Source organism: Octodon degus, unplaced genomic scaffold (genome assembly GCF_000260255.1).
Source record: "Octodon degus isolate 3935 unplaced genomic scaffold, OctDeg1.0 scaffold00070, whole genome shotgun sequence".
Lineage (NCBI taxonomy): Eukaryota > Metazoa > Chordata > Mammalia > Rodentia > Octodontidae > Octodon > Octodon degus.
Genome location: NW_004524646.1, coordinates 6781237 through 6797594, shown reverse-complemented (window position 1 = coordinate 6797594; position 16358 = coordinate 6781237). Strand labels below are relative to the sequence as shown.

At 51.7% G+C, this 16358-nt stretch overlaps 1 long non-coding RNA gene across 1 annotated transcript; it reads right to left on the bottom strand.

Moving 5' to 3' along the window:
• Positions 1 to 6322: 6322 nt before the first annotated feature.
• LOC111817779 lies at positions 6323 to 16313 on the bottom strand. Its single transcript, XR_002821898.1, has 3 exons — positions 16234 to 16313; positions 11160 to 11165; positions 6323 to 6334 (listed from the first exon to the last, which is right to left on the bottom strand). It is a non-coding gene; the product is annotated as an uncharacterized LOC111817779 (long non-coding RNA).
• Positions 16314 to 16358: the final 45 nt, after the last annotated feature.

Sequence of the window (16358 nt, the reverse complement as noted above, 5' to 3'; positions counted from 1 at the left end):
TCTCAGGGTCAGATGTTCCCAATTTTTAAGCATCTAGCCTAATAGCAAGGTTGCAGGGATCTTCGTGGTGTTTCTCATGGCGTATTGCCTATGGACAGACAGACACTAGGTCTGGGGTCCTTCAGGTGGCTCCTATGCAAGACCCACTGAGTCCCCCAGATGGCCTTTTGGAGGCTCAAACACTATTCCACAGCTCTCTTTGGTAGAGCAGCACCAGTGCCTTCTCATTTATTGTTTCTCCTTAGAACACGCCATACCCTGTGGCCCACTATGACTCCTCAGAGAGAAAGGTGCAGCCCACAGGGGCTCCAACAAGCTACCTTCACAGGGAGGAGCCCTTCCTCCAGGCCTCCAACTAGCTACCTGAGGGAAGGCTGGGGTGGAGCCTGGGGGCGGGGTCCAGCTAGCCACATGAGAAGTAATATCCCTCACATGTATCCTGATAATGTAATTACTGTAAGGCAGTAGATGCGAAAAGCCTCCTGTATTTCAGCATTTTAAGAGGAAAAAAGAACTAAAAATGTCCTAAGTACATGAATAGCTCTTTTGCACACTTGAGGCAGAAGATTAGGGCATGGCAGGCCGGCTGGAGGAGCAGGTGGGACCTGTAAGTTGCGACGTTCCAGGACACACGCACAGAGCAGTTCCCAAAGCCCTGCACGTGGGCTTCTGAGAACTCAAGCAGTTCCGGGTGGGGCAGCCCAGACCTGACGTCAGCCTGAAGAGTGAGAGAAGCAGAGAAGGAGAGCCGCCGAGGAGCTCCCTCGCCCTCTCTAGCATGGACTTATTTTCCTTCTTTTATTTGGCCCAAATGCGCTCTGAAGAGCCTGTTTCTCTTCCTACTTTAAGTAAAGGTATAACCTTTACTTTGGCTTTTGTGCTCGTTTTTACCAATTTTATGTTCAGGGCAGAAAGAACCTAGAAATAACCTCTAGAAGGAGCCCGTAGCACAGCAGAAGCTGAAAACACTCAGAGCTGGGTAACCTGACCTTCGCTGGCTGTTCCTTTGTCCTGCTCCAGCCCTCGCACATGTGTTTCTGCATTACCTGAATTTATGTTAGAAGAAACAAGATGGGGCTCTAACCCGCTTCAGAAGAGAAAAGGAAGAGTCCTACATGATCTCTGACAGATCAACATGGCATGTTGTGCAGGATGGCTCCCTGAAAAGGTGACTGTAAAATAGCCAGAGATAAAAGGCCAGCTAGGGGAAAAACACAGCAGTACCCTCTGCAGAGTGCACAATTCGGTGGCCACAAGGTCAACGGCCGCCACTTCTGTATCCCCCATTCTAACATCAGATCTAGGCCATCTGAGCAAATCCTGCTTGACCTTGTACCAGAAGTACAGAGAGCATCCTCTGATGGGTACCAGGTGCAGGCATGTGGGGGTCCAGCCCTCGCAGAGGGGATCAGGGCAGAGGGAGGATGGAATGAAAAGAAAGCAAGCCGGGGTCAGGAGGTCTGGACTGCTGGCCCAGCAATGAGTTCATTTTGCTTTAAGCTTATATACAGAAAGTCTTGATCATGTGTCCAACATTTGTCCTAATCTCAATTCTTTTTGTTTTTCTGGGACAGAAAGGATTGTCTGGGCCAAGCTGATAAGCAGAAGACCACACATTTTGGAACACTGAGTCTGCAGTTGGGCCCTTTATGCACATCGCCACACTTACTTTTTCATCAGACTTTTTTCTGTGAGGTCAAGCCCTTTTGATCTGGCCTCCAACACCGGCCTAGAAGCGCTTCCGCACAGGTGAGTGACTGCTCAGCATGGGATGGGCCAGGGCACAGTCACCAGCATCAGCAAGGAAGAAAATTATCCCCCACAGTCACCTATGGTGGCAAATGCAAACACGACTGCTTCTCTCCTGTTATCTTAGAAGGTGGACATTCTAAACCCTCTGCAGCTTGCAGCGATTCTTGCTAAAGGCAGCAGCTGTGTGGTTTCCTTGTCATCCCATCTGGCAGGTGATACGGGGAAAGCTCAGAGACCAGTGTCTCAGGAGTCTCGGGGATCTGCTGCTGTGACACACTCAGCTCAACCTTAAATCCTCCCTGCTATGCCTTCCTCTCTCAATGAAAGCTGCAGGAGAAATTCCTGGTGGATCGCAGTGTGCAAGAGTACTTCCAAGTGCCCAAGAAGCGAGTCGTCATGGTGCCATGGTCCACCGCCTAGGGAGACTTCACCTGCAGCAGCACAGGAGGCTGTCCAGCTGGGTGCTGGTCCGGCACTATGTGGGTGATGCCGCAGCCTTCTTAATCATGCCCAACCTGGGGAAGATGCGGCAGCTGCAGCGAAGACTCACCCGCGAGCACCTTGATGCCATCCAGAGGCACACTGCGCTTAGGTGATTCTCCAGGGCAGGGGCCGTCAGGTGCTGCCCAGCCCTCTGGGCCACATCAGGACAGGGGCCCTTCAGGGCTGGCCAGAGGCTGGGAGGGTGAACCCCATCCCTTGGGTCACCACCACTTCACATCGCCTTGTGCCTCTGAGGGTCCACTGCTCCCTTCCTGTAGGCTTGGCAGGGCTGGGACCTGACAGTGCTCAGAGTGGGGAAGCAAAGATCCTACTATGGGACCTCCCTGCCCCGCACAGATGCTGTCCCTTCCCAACATCCCCTGCCGGGGCCAGGCACAGCCGCATCAGCTATGGGTGGAGGCTTTGGGGGTGGTGAGGAGAGGGGCTTTGAGGACCAGGCAGCAGTGGAGTGGAGGTTCAAAGGTAGATGCACCACAGAGATGCCACTCAAAATAACAATCAGAGATCCCCAAGGACAGTGGCATGTAAATGGGAAGATGAGAGTTTTGCAGGGGGATTACGTAAACTCACCATGAACTGTGGGCACATTCAAGGGGGTCCAGGCAAGGGGAAGTTTTTAAAGGGAATGGGGCAGAAAGCTCTGCATGAGCTTCCTGGAAACAGGTGTTCCTGGTCTTAGAGGCCAGAGGTAGACTGGGCAATGCTGTGTGGAAGGCACCATGTCTCTGTGGCCAGAGTCTTCATGAATGGTAAAGGTAGCATTCCTTTAAAAGTCTGTGTAGAGCTGGGGAGTTAGCTCAGTAGAATAAATGCTTGCCTGGCAAGCACAAGGGCCTGAGCTCAATCCCCGGTTCTGCAAAAAATAAAATAAAATAATAAAAGTCTGTGCATATATGGGGCTACAGAGCATGAAGCGCTTGTAGAACAGGAAATAACTTGTGACCTCAGAGCCTTGTGCAACAGGTTCCTATTGAAGACACGCAGGCAGGAGTGCCCCTTTATCACTTTCCAGTGGCAGTTCCTGTGGGTCTGAAAAGATCAGTTCCTTCTTTGTCCCATGAACTTTAGCATGGAAGGCGGAAGCACTTGGGGAAAGGCCCAGAGAGGCACAGGGCCAGATTTGGAGCACCCAGGCATTTTGTCCCATGCTCTGCTTCACAGTCACTTGTGCAGAGCGGACACTGGGTCCCCGAGCAACAGTCCCCCGGCATCACAAGCGAGTCCATGCCCTGCGGCACTATTGCATGGTGCTCGCTGCAAAACACACCCTATAATGCAACGGATGTGAGGGTGGACCATGAGTACAGTGGTCTCCACGGGGGCCACGCCAGCCCTGCTGAGGTCCCTGTGCACGGGGCTGAGAGCAGAACACGCTGCTCCTGGCAGTGCTCACCAGCCCAGGGCCATCTCCTTCCTCTCCACAAACCAATGGGCCTCACCTTCCCCACACGCAGCCCAAGAGTAAGAGAAAACTCCAACCAGCCAGGGCAGCTTCCCACCCTGCTGGGTGACACAATGAGAAAAGAAACACTGTCGCAATGGTGGGTCCCAGCAGGGCACGAGAAGCACTGAGAATGTCCTTCGCTTTCCTCTGCCATGACAGGTATGCTAACTTACTGTTTCCCGGCTCGCCGTTTCTGGAGCCATGATCTGAAGAGCCTCCTGGGCACGCTGGGCATCGCCAAGGTCTCCAGCAGTGCAGCTGACCTCTCCAGGGTCACAGAGGAGGCGCCCCAAAGCTCTCCAAGGTGAGGTCACATGACGATGGCGATGTCCAAGAGGTCCACAGGGCAGAGTGGTGTGGTGAACAGTTCAGGGTGAGGAAGGAGACTGGGGACACTGACAAGGTCTGGACTGAGCCCCCAGTAGGTGTGAGAGTCACTGGGCTGGGCTGGGGTCAAGGTCAGTGCTGGGAGGTGGATTCCTGTGCAGATGGCACTGAATGGGCTCCACCCGAGCTACCTGACTGACCTTCTGTCTCATAATGTCTCTGCCAAGAGACATGGTGCCCACATGTTCCTCTGCTTAAGACCAAGTGTGTATTTAGGAATGGGAGATGGGGTGAAAAAGGGAGCAGAGGGTTGTGAGAAGGGTCATGGGGAAAGGCCTTCTGTGACCATGCAGGAGGGGAAAGGCCCCAGTGAGGCTGCCAGGGACGAGGCTGCCTGCTCCAGCTGCTCCAGCCTGTGTGGGCACAGCCCAGCCTCAGCGCCTGCCCTACCTCTGTCCCCTCAGGTCATGCATAAGGCTGTGCTGGCCCTGGATACAGGGGTGCAGAAGGCCTCTGGAAGGTCAAATTGGAGCAGAGGGTCTGACAGTGGTCTCCACGACCGGTTTCAATAGGCACTTCCTGGTCATCATCAAGGGTGGGCTGACCGAATCACAGCTCTTCATGGGGAAAGTGCTGGACCCTACACAGCAGTAACTGCTTCAGGCTTCCAGCCCCCATGGATGACATTAACACAGGTGGTCTGGCCACCTCCTGAGTGTAAACTGCCAGCCCCCTTCTCTGTGTCCGAGTCTCCTTGCACTCTGACATTATGAGAAGACCAGGTCACAGCGTGTCTTGGCGTCCCTGTGAGGTCCTGTGTGGTGCAGCCTGGGCTGGGAAGGGCCACTGTGGCTGAGACCTCACCCCACAGGCCCTGGGCCCCTCTGGTGCCAAATGTCCAATCTTGTCTGGGACTCACGAGGGGGTTGTGTGGCTCAGGTGCCAGCCCAAGGCCCCAGGACCAGGCAAGTGACCTCCGTGTCCTGAGGTGCACAGCCCTCACTGTCCGCACTGCAGTGCCCCCTGCAGGCCTGGTCGCACCCACCCCGTTGCCCTCCGGCGGCTCCAGGAGTTGCAGGCACTGAGCTGCTGCATACAGCCCCTCCCTACTCACTCTGCCACCCCACAGCGCTGGCTCCTGCATCCCACAGAGTTATTCCTGAAACTAGCGGAGCTAGGTGGTCTGTGGACCCCTTCCTCTGAGGGGCTGCACAGGACAGTGATGTCGGGTCTGGTCCCCCCCCCCAACGTGCCCCAGAACCGTCACATGTCTCCTTTTAGGAATAGCCCCTTCCAGTGCATGAGGGGCTCTGGGCCCAGCCTTTGTCCTCATTTGAACTTGCCAGGCCCACCAGGCCCAAGGCACTGATTCTGCCTCCCCTTCTCCTCCCTGGACGTGGCCACTGTGCTGTGGGTAGCTCTGGAGGTCACCGCTGGGGCAGAAAGCACCCATCACTCCCCAGGCATCTCCCTGCCTGCTGCTGGCCAGGTTCTTCCTAGGACCACAGTGCTTGGCTGCCTCTCTGTGGCTTTCCTCCCTGCAGGAAGCCACCAGCCGCGTGAGGTGGCACTGGACCTCCCAGGTTGGGTCTGCGGGGATCTTAGGCCCTGCTGACTGCTGCGGCACTAGATGCCCACCGGGCCCAGCGAAGGCGCCTGCTGCCGGGGCTCTCCCTGGACGCCGTGACCCTGAGGACACCGCCCACCCTGCAGCAGCCATTTCCACAGCTTCCCATTCCCTGAGCGCCAAGGTAAGGCACAAGGCTGAATCATATTCTTAGTCAAATTGTCAAGTGCTTGCAAGGTCATGTGACGCAATCTAACTAAGAGTAAGGGTGGTTTCCTGGACAGGTTTCCCTGATCTTGAGTTTTCCCTGTCAGGGCCTCCACCCTTTCCCTTCCTTGGGGTCTTGCACCTCCTCCGCACCTCAGGGGTCGTCCTCCTGGCTCTGAGGACTGAATTCCACTCGCGATGCCGCCACCTACCGGTTGTCTGCCTGAGGCAGGGCGTCAGGGACACCCGAGACTCACATCCACCCGTGGACTGCCAAGTCTGTGACATCTATGCGAGGTTAGCTGGGCCTGAGAAGCCCTTCTCACTGTAGCCCACGAGCTGAAGCAGGAGCCCCGTCTCCACTGTCTCCGCAGCAGAACCCACCCCCCCGGGGGTGCAGCGCTGCGCCCGCTCTGACCTCATGTCACGCGCTTGGATAGGGAAACCGAGGCACCGGGTGGCTGTGGGCTTGCTGCATGTCACCCAGCTTGCAGGAGACTACAATGTTAGAGGCTCTTCCTGCTCCTCCAAAGCTCAGCCTTCACACTGCTTCCCTGAGGGCCACGCCGTATAAGGGACACCTGTGTGCTTCCTCGGAGCAAGACGAGAGCAGCAGCCAGGCGCGCTCCGGCCTCCGTGAGACGGCATCGCGCGCTAGGCAAAGCAGCCCCTGTGCCAGGGCTCCCTGTGCCCGAGGCCGCAGCAGGCACTGCCCCGGGCGCAGACCCGTGTGATCTCCACGTGCGACAGCTGCGGGCGCAAAGGCCGGGAAACATTCTTGAGAGTCCTCGGGGAGGACAAAGAAGGCGGAAGGGGCTTCGGGCGCTCGGCCTCTACCCATCATTTTGTCATTTTGCTTCTGACTATCCGTCATTATGAGAAGAGAAACTTGGGGAGACGCCCACATCCAGGCGGCTTAAAGCCCTAGAGGGGGCTGAGCCAGCTCCCTGGGAACCCACAGGGACCCCCGTGACCGAGCTGCACAGCCGGGGTCCCTCGGAGCTGCCTGGTTCTTCACTTGTAAAAACGTATTCACTGCCGATTTGATCCTGCGCGCCAGTCCCCAGAGATCGCGGCGAGGTGGTCCGTTTGCTACTGAGAAAGGGGAACTGAGGTTCCCTAGCCGCGCCCATAGGAGAGGGAGGGGCTCTTCCCTCGTAGACCGGCTTTATCGGTGGGCGCCCGAGTGAGAACCTTAAAGACCGATTAAAAGTGAGAGGTCAGAAGACTGGGGCACAGTGGTGACAAACTGAATGCTCTGTCCGCGCTCTCCCTCGCCTCTCCGCCATCCTTCTCCAGCTCCCTCTCCCACTCCAGCTTTCTTCTTGTTTCTTTCTCAGTATAGTTCCTTTATTGTCCTCAAAGGGTCCTCTCGGTCGCTCTGAGGTCACCGCCCCCTGTTCAACCCACCTGGGGCCTGCAGAGGGAGCCCGAAATCGGTCTTGGCTGGACTGAGCCCTGGGGTTTGGGGTTTTGAGGCAAACCTAGCACGCCCTGACCCCTGAGGGGTGCAGCCAGGGCTCCTGAAAGCCACTCAAAGACCGTCCTCACCCGGACAGACTCTGGGGAGCACAGGGAAGGCGGAGGGAGCGACAGAGGGAGCCCGGGAGAAAGCTGCGTTAGCTGGAGCCCAGCGGTGCTGCCTGGGAAATCAGCGCGGGGTGAGCAGGGCTGGGAAACTCCAGGTAGGGCTGTGGGGTCCCCTGGAGAGGCTGAGCGCAGGGCCAGTCGGCACCCGGAGCCTCTGCCCCTGGGAATCAGAATTCTAGTGCTTGCCAGGTGGGATTACCTGTAGACAAACAGAAGGCGGTGTAATAAGAAACCGGATGTGCACGTTCACAGTGCTGGGATCGCCCAGAACCAAGCCGGTCCTAGCTGGCCCTCCACCCCGAGCTCGCCACCCCCGAACTGCAAGACCAGCCCCAGCTTAATCTTTTACATTATTTTCACACAGACACGGTGAACATATGTCATTAGAAATATGTATGATGCAATGTATTAATTATTGAAACTGTGCTAGCCATCGGTTTTGAAACTGTCTCATATTGTTTCTCAATAAAATTATTTTTTAAATAAACAAATAATAAAAAAGAAAAGAAATATGTATGAAATTAAAAACAATCATTTTTAGTCAACAGTTAAGAGCCTCAAAATACGTCCTGAGATGTTTCAATGTCATTGTCTTTTACTTTCAAGGTGGCTTTCAACACTCAGGTATTAGGATTAAAATGCTAAGGGAATGTAACAAAATAGAACAAGTAATCCTTTCACCCTCTCCTTAATTCAGTGTCTCTGCCCTCAGTTTCCTTAACTGCTAGAGAGGGTACTGCACCTAAAACATAGGTTTCCTCAAAGGAGAACATGCCGCTGTGTGCGAAGCCTCTCCTCGTGCTGCGGGCTTAGTAAAGATTCTGGATGGCACAGTTAGGTAGAGGTGGAGGCTTCCTCTGTCTCCTCACAAACTGACAGAAAATGAAGAGGTGACAGCTTTACTGACTGAATGCTTTACACCTGGGGCTATAGTGTACAGGTGACCTGGCAGAGCTGGCTCCACTGGCCAAAGCTGATAGGCTACAGCACCAGTACAGACTGCTGAATTATCACGGTCCTGATCCAACACGGATGAATCCCCAAAACAACAGCTTATCTTCGCAGTGACCACTACCTTCTTCGCCTCTCCAGCCCTGAATACAGCTTCCTCTTACCTTTCCTGCCCACACAAGGGAGCCTCCAATCAGCTCCTTGTGTGTCCCAGAACCTGCCCCTCAACTCCACTCCATAAAGTCTCAGGCTCCCTGTCTCAGGTCAGAGGATCCCCCCATCTCCCTGCCCTGGATCTTCTCTGTGTCTTCAGTCAATAAAGGGTTGCCCTCACCCTTATTTCTGCTTCTCTACTGTGCTGCTGCCAATAAAACCTGACATTTTTGGTGCAGTGACTCAGACTGGCGGGTGGTGTGGCTGGGGTGTCCCCTGCCCTGGCTTTGAGCTCCCTTACAGAGCTGCCTTCTGCTTCTGTGTCTGCTGTCTGCCACTACTAGCTGGCATCTAGCACTGGCCAATCTCAATCCTCACTAGTGAGCCAAAAAAACTACGGGGTCTTGAAAATCGTGAGCTTGTGTTGGGAACCCCATCTTCCTCATCTATCTGGACCTCCCCCCGTGCCCCCCTTTTCCTAGTGATGACTGCTAAAGTAGGTGTTGGCCTTCTCTCTCTCACACTCACTCCAGGCTAAAAAGTGAAGGCTTTTTGGCAGGAAGTGACATCGGGCTTTTTGCTCTAATCTTTGGCTCACTTCTAATTTGACCACCATGGGAAATATTCTTCCCATCCTGCAAAGCGCACGGGACAGGGTTGTCTCCTAAAGTACCTCAGTGCCCTTGGACTTTGAGGTTATCTCAAACCCAAAGGACTAATTTTTTTACTGCCAGATGGCTTGGCCACAATATAAACTTGACAATGGCATCCAATGGCCTGAAGAGGGAACTTTTGAACTCTTAAAATTTCTGGTATCATGATGGCAAATGGCCGGAAATCCCTTAAAAGCTTCTGCTGACTCTGAAAGCACGTCCCTCCCACCTTCCTTCCTCCACTGTACCCCTGTTTTGTCCTCTCTTCCCACCTTTTTTCCTCCTGCTTTCCATACCCACTCCTGTGTGACTCCTCCAGCTGCACTGCTGGTCTGCAACTGTTCACCAAGTGGCCAGCCGCCACCATCTTGCATGCCATGTGACCATCCACTGCCACCACAGGGTCACCCTTCCTGTGATGTCAGAGCACTGACTTATGGCATCCCGTCACATAGCAAGCCACTGCCATCTTGAGCATCATGTGGCCATCCACCTCCACCATGTGGTCACTCTTCCTGTGACATCAGAGCACTGACTTGTGGCGCCAGTCACATGATGGGTCACCGCCATCTTCCAGTCCACATTCATCGTGTTAGTCACTCCTCGTGTGTTGTCAGAGCACCATCTTTTAGTGTCTCATCACACAATGGGCCACCACCATCCTGCAACTTCTCCTGCAATATATAGTAACTATAAATAAGAAGTTTTCATGTTTTTCAAATTCTTACAAGAGATCTTTATTAATTGACCTACAAAGTCCTGACTAGTCTTTTTACAATTATAAACTTAAAAATGTTGTTATAATCTAATTTGGTTAAAAATATATTTGCTTGCACTCTGATTTTGTAAGTGTTCATTTGTGTGTTCTGTGTATTTATGTCTCTGTATGTTGTCCTGTGAACAGCTGTTCCTCTTTTTATTTGAACTTCAGAATATAGACTTAGAAGCACGCTTTCTCATGAGTTACCAGCTGGTCTAAATGATATCCAAATGGGTTTACTCATAGGTCATAAAAAACTTAAACTAATTAAATAAAAATCATTAAAATGGAGAGATTACTGGACAACATTCCAATTGGTGGACAGAGGGGTGGCCAACCTTTGCTCATTAATAAGAAGCCCCCCAGTAATCTCCACTGTCTCTTGTAAGACACCCCAATAATTTGGTCACTGATGAAAAGACAGTTTTTCAAAAAATTAAAATAATGTTTTCTCATAAAGGATGCTCTCAATATAATAAAGATATTCATGCCTTCCAAATGTACAGTATTCTACCATGTAAATTTTCTTGAACATATGCCTTTCTCTTATGTGCCAGATACTTGTAATAAAAGGTTCATATCTAGCCAATATGAGGTCATCTGTCAAATGGTAATTTTCTAACAAAACTTATGTGATATGTATGTTGTGTACATTTAGAGATATTTAGCTAAAATAGAGATTTCATCATGACTGTTATGCTACACCACTATGTATGACTACTAATATCAAATGATCTCTGTAAAATTATATAACTGTTATCTGTTAACATTCTTCCATGATTTAGCTCCTGGAACATCCATAGTTGGTAAGAAACAACACTTCTCTGATTGCACTTTATATTTTAAGGTACTAAATATTCAGATAAAATTTTCATAATTAAGTGTATTGCTCCCAACTAAGTATACTAATGTAGACCCAGATCCTCCTTTAAAAACAATTGTTATTAATTCCTATTTTATATCCTGATCTGCTCCTGACATTTGTGTCAAGCTTAAAAAGACAAATCTCCTCCCTCAAACCCCACAGGGAGACTTACTTAATCTGGTTTTCTGTATCTTCAAGAATAGAGACAAAAATTAAATATACATAAGCACCAACTTTTGTCTGTGACACTAAAGACTCCCATCAAAGCAGGACCTTGTCAAGGTAATGCTGAGCCTAAACATTGCCACTACCTGAGCCCTTCCTGGATGGTTTCAAGTGCAGTGAAGGACACTGAGCATGAGCCTGCCCCAACCTGCAGCCACCACTGGGACCTGGTCTCATTTATAGACTCGAGGGTCATTGGAAACGCAACTGCCCTGTCCGCCAGAGAGCGGGTAAGTCATTCACTTCCCTACCCTTGAAGGAGAACTTGCTGCAGCCAGACCCATCAATAGTTGACCTGCTTGGTCTTGCTGCTGAAGAGAAATGATGGGCTTGGGGCCCATGGCCCCCATCAAGGTATCTTTTTCAAAACCCGAGTCTCACTGGACATCTCAGGTAGGACACCCTTTTCTTGTTGACACAGGGGCCACATATGTTCTTCCTGAGTTTTTAGGTCACTGTATTAGATCTACAGTCTCCACTACAGTCTCTACAGTGGATGTTGATGGCCAACCTACAGGAGCCCTTCAGACAGGGCCTATTCCCTGCTGAGTCTAGACACTGTTTTTCACTCAGTTTCCTTAAGGCCCCAATGTTCCCCACACTTCTCATGGGGACAGAGCTCCTTCAAAAGCTCCACTTCTCTTTCATCTTTTCCCCCACAGTGTTCATCCTACAAACCCAACCTCAGTGCACAGCCAGATCCTCCCCCTCTCTTTCCTCTTGTCAAACACATGCTCTGACTGGGACACTTCCAGTCCTACTTGTGCCACCCATGGTACCCCTGCACTAACTTGCCTCAGGGATCCCTCAACCTTCCCCTGTATTCCCCAACATTCAATAGCCCCTAAATACTAGTGAAGAATAGAGGCAAATGGGCTTTTAAAGGCCCATCCCACCAAACTTATCATGGTGCTGCACCTGGCTTGGCCTCAGCTCCTTCCCTTAGCTCTAACTAAACTCAGAGAACCTCCTAGGGCACCCACGTTCCTAACTCCATTCAAGCTCATGTATGGGAGACCTTTTTCTGCTTCACAATTTCCTTACTACTGAAAACCTTCTTCCTATTGCTGACTATATTCCTGTTCTATTGTTCCTCTGGTACCTGCTTCAAGAGCATGCAGACACCTGCCTCCCACAGCCAATAGATACCACTAAATAGCTGCCATATATATCCTGGAGATTTAATACATCTTAAATCCTCTACACCTACAGGATTAGATCCTATACGGACAGGCTCCTACCTGGCCATCCTCCCAACAGCAACAGCAGTAAAAGTTGCCAGCCAGCCTTCCCTCCTGGTGTCAGATCACCCAAACCAAGCAGTGTCCAGACAACTCCACTTCACCCAACAATTCCCCTCTTCCTGATCCTGAGCCCTTGTCATATGAGTGGTCTTCACAGATCCTATTGCCTACATGTTTTCACCTACCTAAGGGTTCAAAAACCCCAGGGTAACTCATGTGTCGCTTTTACATCTGGTTTCTGATCCCCTACCTTCTGCTAGATTTTTGTTTGCCACTGGACTCTGGACTGTTTGCCCAGATGACTTTCAGGTGTCACACAAGATTTCTTCAATCTGAAGCCCGCCGAGTAAATGAGAACTTCTGTGACACTCTGGGGACCCCCAGATCCAGCCCAGCCCGACCCTGCGAGTGTGTGGGAGAGCTTCTGGCTTCCCCGCTCCTGCGGGACCTCTCCGGACCAAAATTCAGGCATGCTGCATGAGTGACACCCTCTACTGCGCTCTTAGGACCCCTCCACCCTTCTGGAGCCCCTGCCCCCAAGTCCGCCAAATGAGTGAGAACTTCTGCGACACTCTCAGGACCTCCAGATCCAGCCCCAAGCCCAGGCCCGGCTAGTGTGTGGGAGAGCTTCTGGGCTCCTCTGTGCTCCCTGCGCCAGGGGCACAACAGAGGGGCACCACAGGTTCACTGCTGTACCAGAGGGGCACAACAGGTTCACTTCCAAGGGCTGCAGCAGGAAGGAGCTGAACACAACAGCTAGACTCAAGCCAGGCATAACTGGACAAACTCAAGCTGAATAGATCTGCACCCAAATTTCAGTAGGTGCTAAGGTTATAACTGCACCAAAGCTCTACACCAAAGGTCAGAGGTCAGTGCTATATGAAATGATATAGACAAGGAGCAAAATGCAATCTCAGGCCTCGTGCCCACACAGAACAAGTGCAGAGGACACTAGCTCAACTGAAATATATGAATTAATAGCATCAAAAGTAAACAAACAACAGCAGAAAGGTATAGAGGAACTCAGAGCAGAATCAATTTCTGAAATAAAAAAAGAAATCTCTGAATTCATAGCATCTGAAGTAAAGAATCAAATACAGAAACATAAGGAGCAAACCCAATCCAAAAAAAACTCTGCAGTAAAAGAATTAATAACTGCTTCTAAAGAAGATATTGATAAAAAAAGATTTCTTCAATCTCTGATGCAAGCCTCCACTAACAATAAACTTCTCGTCCTGGCTGAAACACCTGGCACTAGCTTCTACTTGCCCCCCAGATGATGCCCCCATTCAGCAGGAAGCAGTCTAAGAGATTCAATGCCCCTTCATAACAACAGATGATAGGAATGATAGGCTACAGCCCGAGCACAGACTGCTGAATTATCAGAGCCCTGATCCAACAGGGCTGAATCCCTGAGACAACAGCTTACCTCCCTAATGACCACTTCTTCCTTCCCCTCTCCAGCCCTGAATACAGCTTCCTCTTACCTTTCCCGCCCACACACGGGAGCCTCCAATCAGCTCCTCGTGTGTCACTGACCCCGCCCCTCAGGCTCGTCCCTAGCCAAAGTCCATAAAGTCTCAGGCTCCCTGTCTCAGGTCAGAGGATTCGCCCATCTCCCCATGCTCTCTGCCTTCAAAGTCAATAAAGGGTTCCTGGCCCCCTTGTTTCTCCTTCTCTGCCATGCTACCACCTGTAAAACCTGACAAAAGCCAGGTCAGAGAAGGACAGCATGGGCCTAAGTTGACAGCAGCCCAAGTCCTAGAGGTGCCCAGCTCTCATCCTGCACAGAGGGCCTCTGGTCACTAAGGAACTGAGTGTCCCCACATCCCCTACAAGTCTGTGAGTTCCCAAGGCCTGAGTGCATGAGAGACAGTCAGTGAGTGCTGCGCGTCCAACCACAGCCTCCTGTGGCCTCTGTGCCCTGGTCAGTGAGTCCTGCTCCAGGATTTGGGCTACCAGGTGGGTGCTGTGAGCATCCCTGCAGGGTTCCCTCCTCCACATAGGGAAACTGAGGCACACACAACACAGGTCTTTCAGCAGACTCAGGACCTGAGTGCAGGGAGCTGTGCCTCAGCCAACCTGGGTAGAGTTGGGGAGGATATTGGGCCTCACTCTGCAGCTCCCAGCACACAGTAGGCCCTCAGCGTGAGCACTGGGGAGCAGGCTGGTTCCATGCTCTTCCTTCTGCATGGCCTGCAAGACACGGATGTTCCTGAGCCTCCCCGTGTACCCCGGGTTCTCCCTGCAGAGAGCCGAGGATCAGTCTGGGTGGTGTTGGCCTCAGCCTGTCTTCTCAACCAGGTCCTGTAGGATCTGGCCTACGCCACAGCCAAGACTGGTCTCTAACTTCCTCAGAGAAGAAGGGAGGCCCTTTTGGCTCTAGCCCATCAGAGTGTGTTTCCCAGAACTCCAAAAGACAGTCTAGGGCCCCCTCTACCTTTGCCCTCTGAGCCCCCTGCCCCAGGGACCCTCTGGCTTTGATCTCCTGACTGGAATTCCCAGCAGATAAGGAAGAAATGTGGTCATTAACTCCTCAGATAACCTGGCTGCCCCTTCTGCCCCTCCTCCCGTTTTCTTATCTGTGTTTGTGACCTCTTGCTTTATCTGGGGCCTTACCGATTCCCTGACTGGTGTCCCCACCTCCGTAGCTCACCTGATAGGAGAACTTATTTCTGGATATGGCAAGCCAGCAATAAGTGGTGAGGGACTGATACGGAGGAGTTTCTGGACGCCTAATTCAGTGTTAGTGACATGGGGGAGAGAGATCATCAAAGAACACATTGGCAAGGTGGAAACAAGCCTGGTGGTCCAAACACAGGGGAGTCGGTAGAAGCCACGCCCTACACAGGCAGTCCAAACATGGGGGAGGGAGTCTGTAGAGGCCACGCCCTACAGGGGTGGTCCAAACAAGGGGAAGGCTGTAGAGGCCACACCCTACATGGATGGTCCAATCACTGGGAAGTCGGTAGAGGCCCTGCCCTATACAGACCCATGAAAAGTCGCAGTGCAGCAGGCTGGTGTTCAAGGCCAGTGTTCAGACCTCTGGAAGGATCAAACATGAAAACATAAAAAATGCCCAAGAAATTTATTAATTTCAGTAGATAAAGGCTTTATAAAGAAAAGCAAAAAACAGCAATCACAAAAGCAAACAGTAAGATAATTAACGACCAAATGTGAGCAGAGTTAGGAAAAAAAGGCAAAGAAACAGAGACATGAGCTGAACAGGGTAGGGTTTTATGGAAAAAGGTAAAACCAGACTTCATGACAAGATGATAGGAGAGTAACAATGGCTGGTACACCGCTTGTCATCATCTTAAAAGTCGTTACTCAGCGCGCGCCATCTGGGTCTGAAAGCTGCTCCGATGGGGGGAAGGGAAAAGGTTCAAGGATAAGGTCAGTTTTATTTCAGAATAAACCTGAGAGCGACACTCTGGCCCTAAAAACCAGCCCAGCGCCTCTCATACGAGCTACGGGGCCTTTATAAGGTCATGAGGTAAAACAGAGGGCTGTGGAGGGCAACAGTCACAAAGAGACTTTCGAGGGGCAGAGCTCAGTACAAGGGAGTCACAGCTGTTCGCTTGGTACCGGGCTTCTGAATGTGCGAGGCGTTGCATGTTTGTCAAGAGGGGGCTGAGCAACCGGCGGGCGCTCTAGAGAGCAGCTGCGCTTACGCTGCGCCCGCTGGGCTTGCGGGCTCCCGAGGACACATCTGCAGCGATGTAAGAGCAGAGCAGGGAAGGGATCCCGATGCCTTCAAGCGGTATTGGAAAGTAAGTGCCATTAAATTTGCCAAGAAAAATACATATGGCATCAAACGTTGGATCTGCCTGTGCTAAACAGAATGGACAACTAGCAGTGCAATAACGGTGAGGGACATTAATACCCGACCTCCAGTAATCAGCACGAGTCAGACAGAAGAAGGTCAGTAAGGAATCTGAGGCCTGAACAGCACCAATGGGCCCCAAGGAGCACATCCAGAGCACTTTACCCAACGACAGCACAACACGCATTCTCACGAGTACACAGCACTTCTCGAGGACAGGATACATGCTAGACCATAAAACAAGTCTCCTGAAAAAAAAAAAAATGGAAGCAAGAGAAAACATCTGCTCA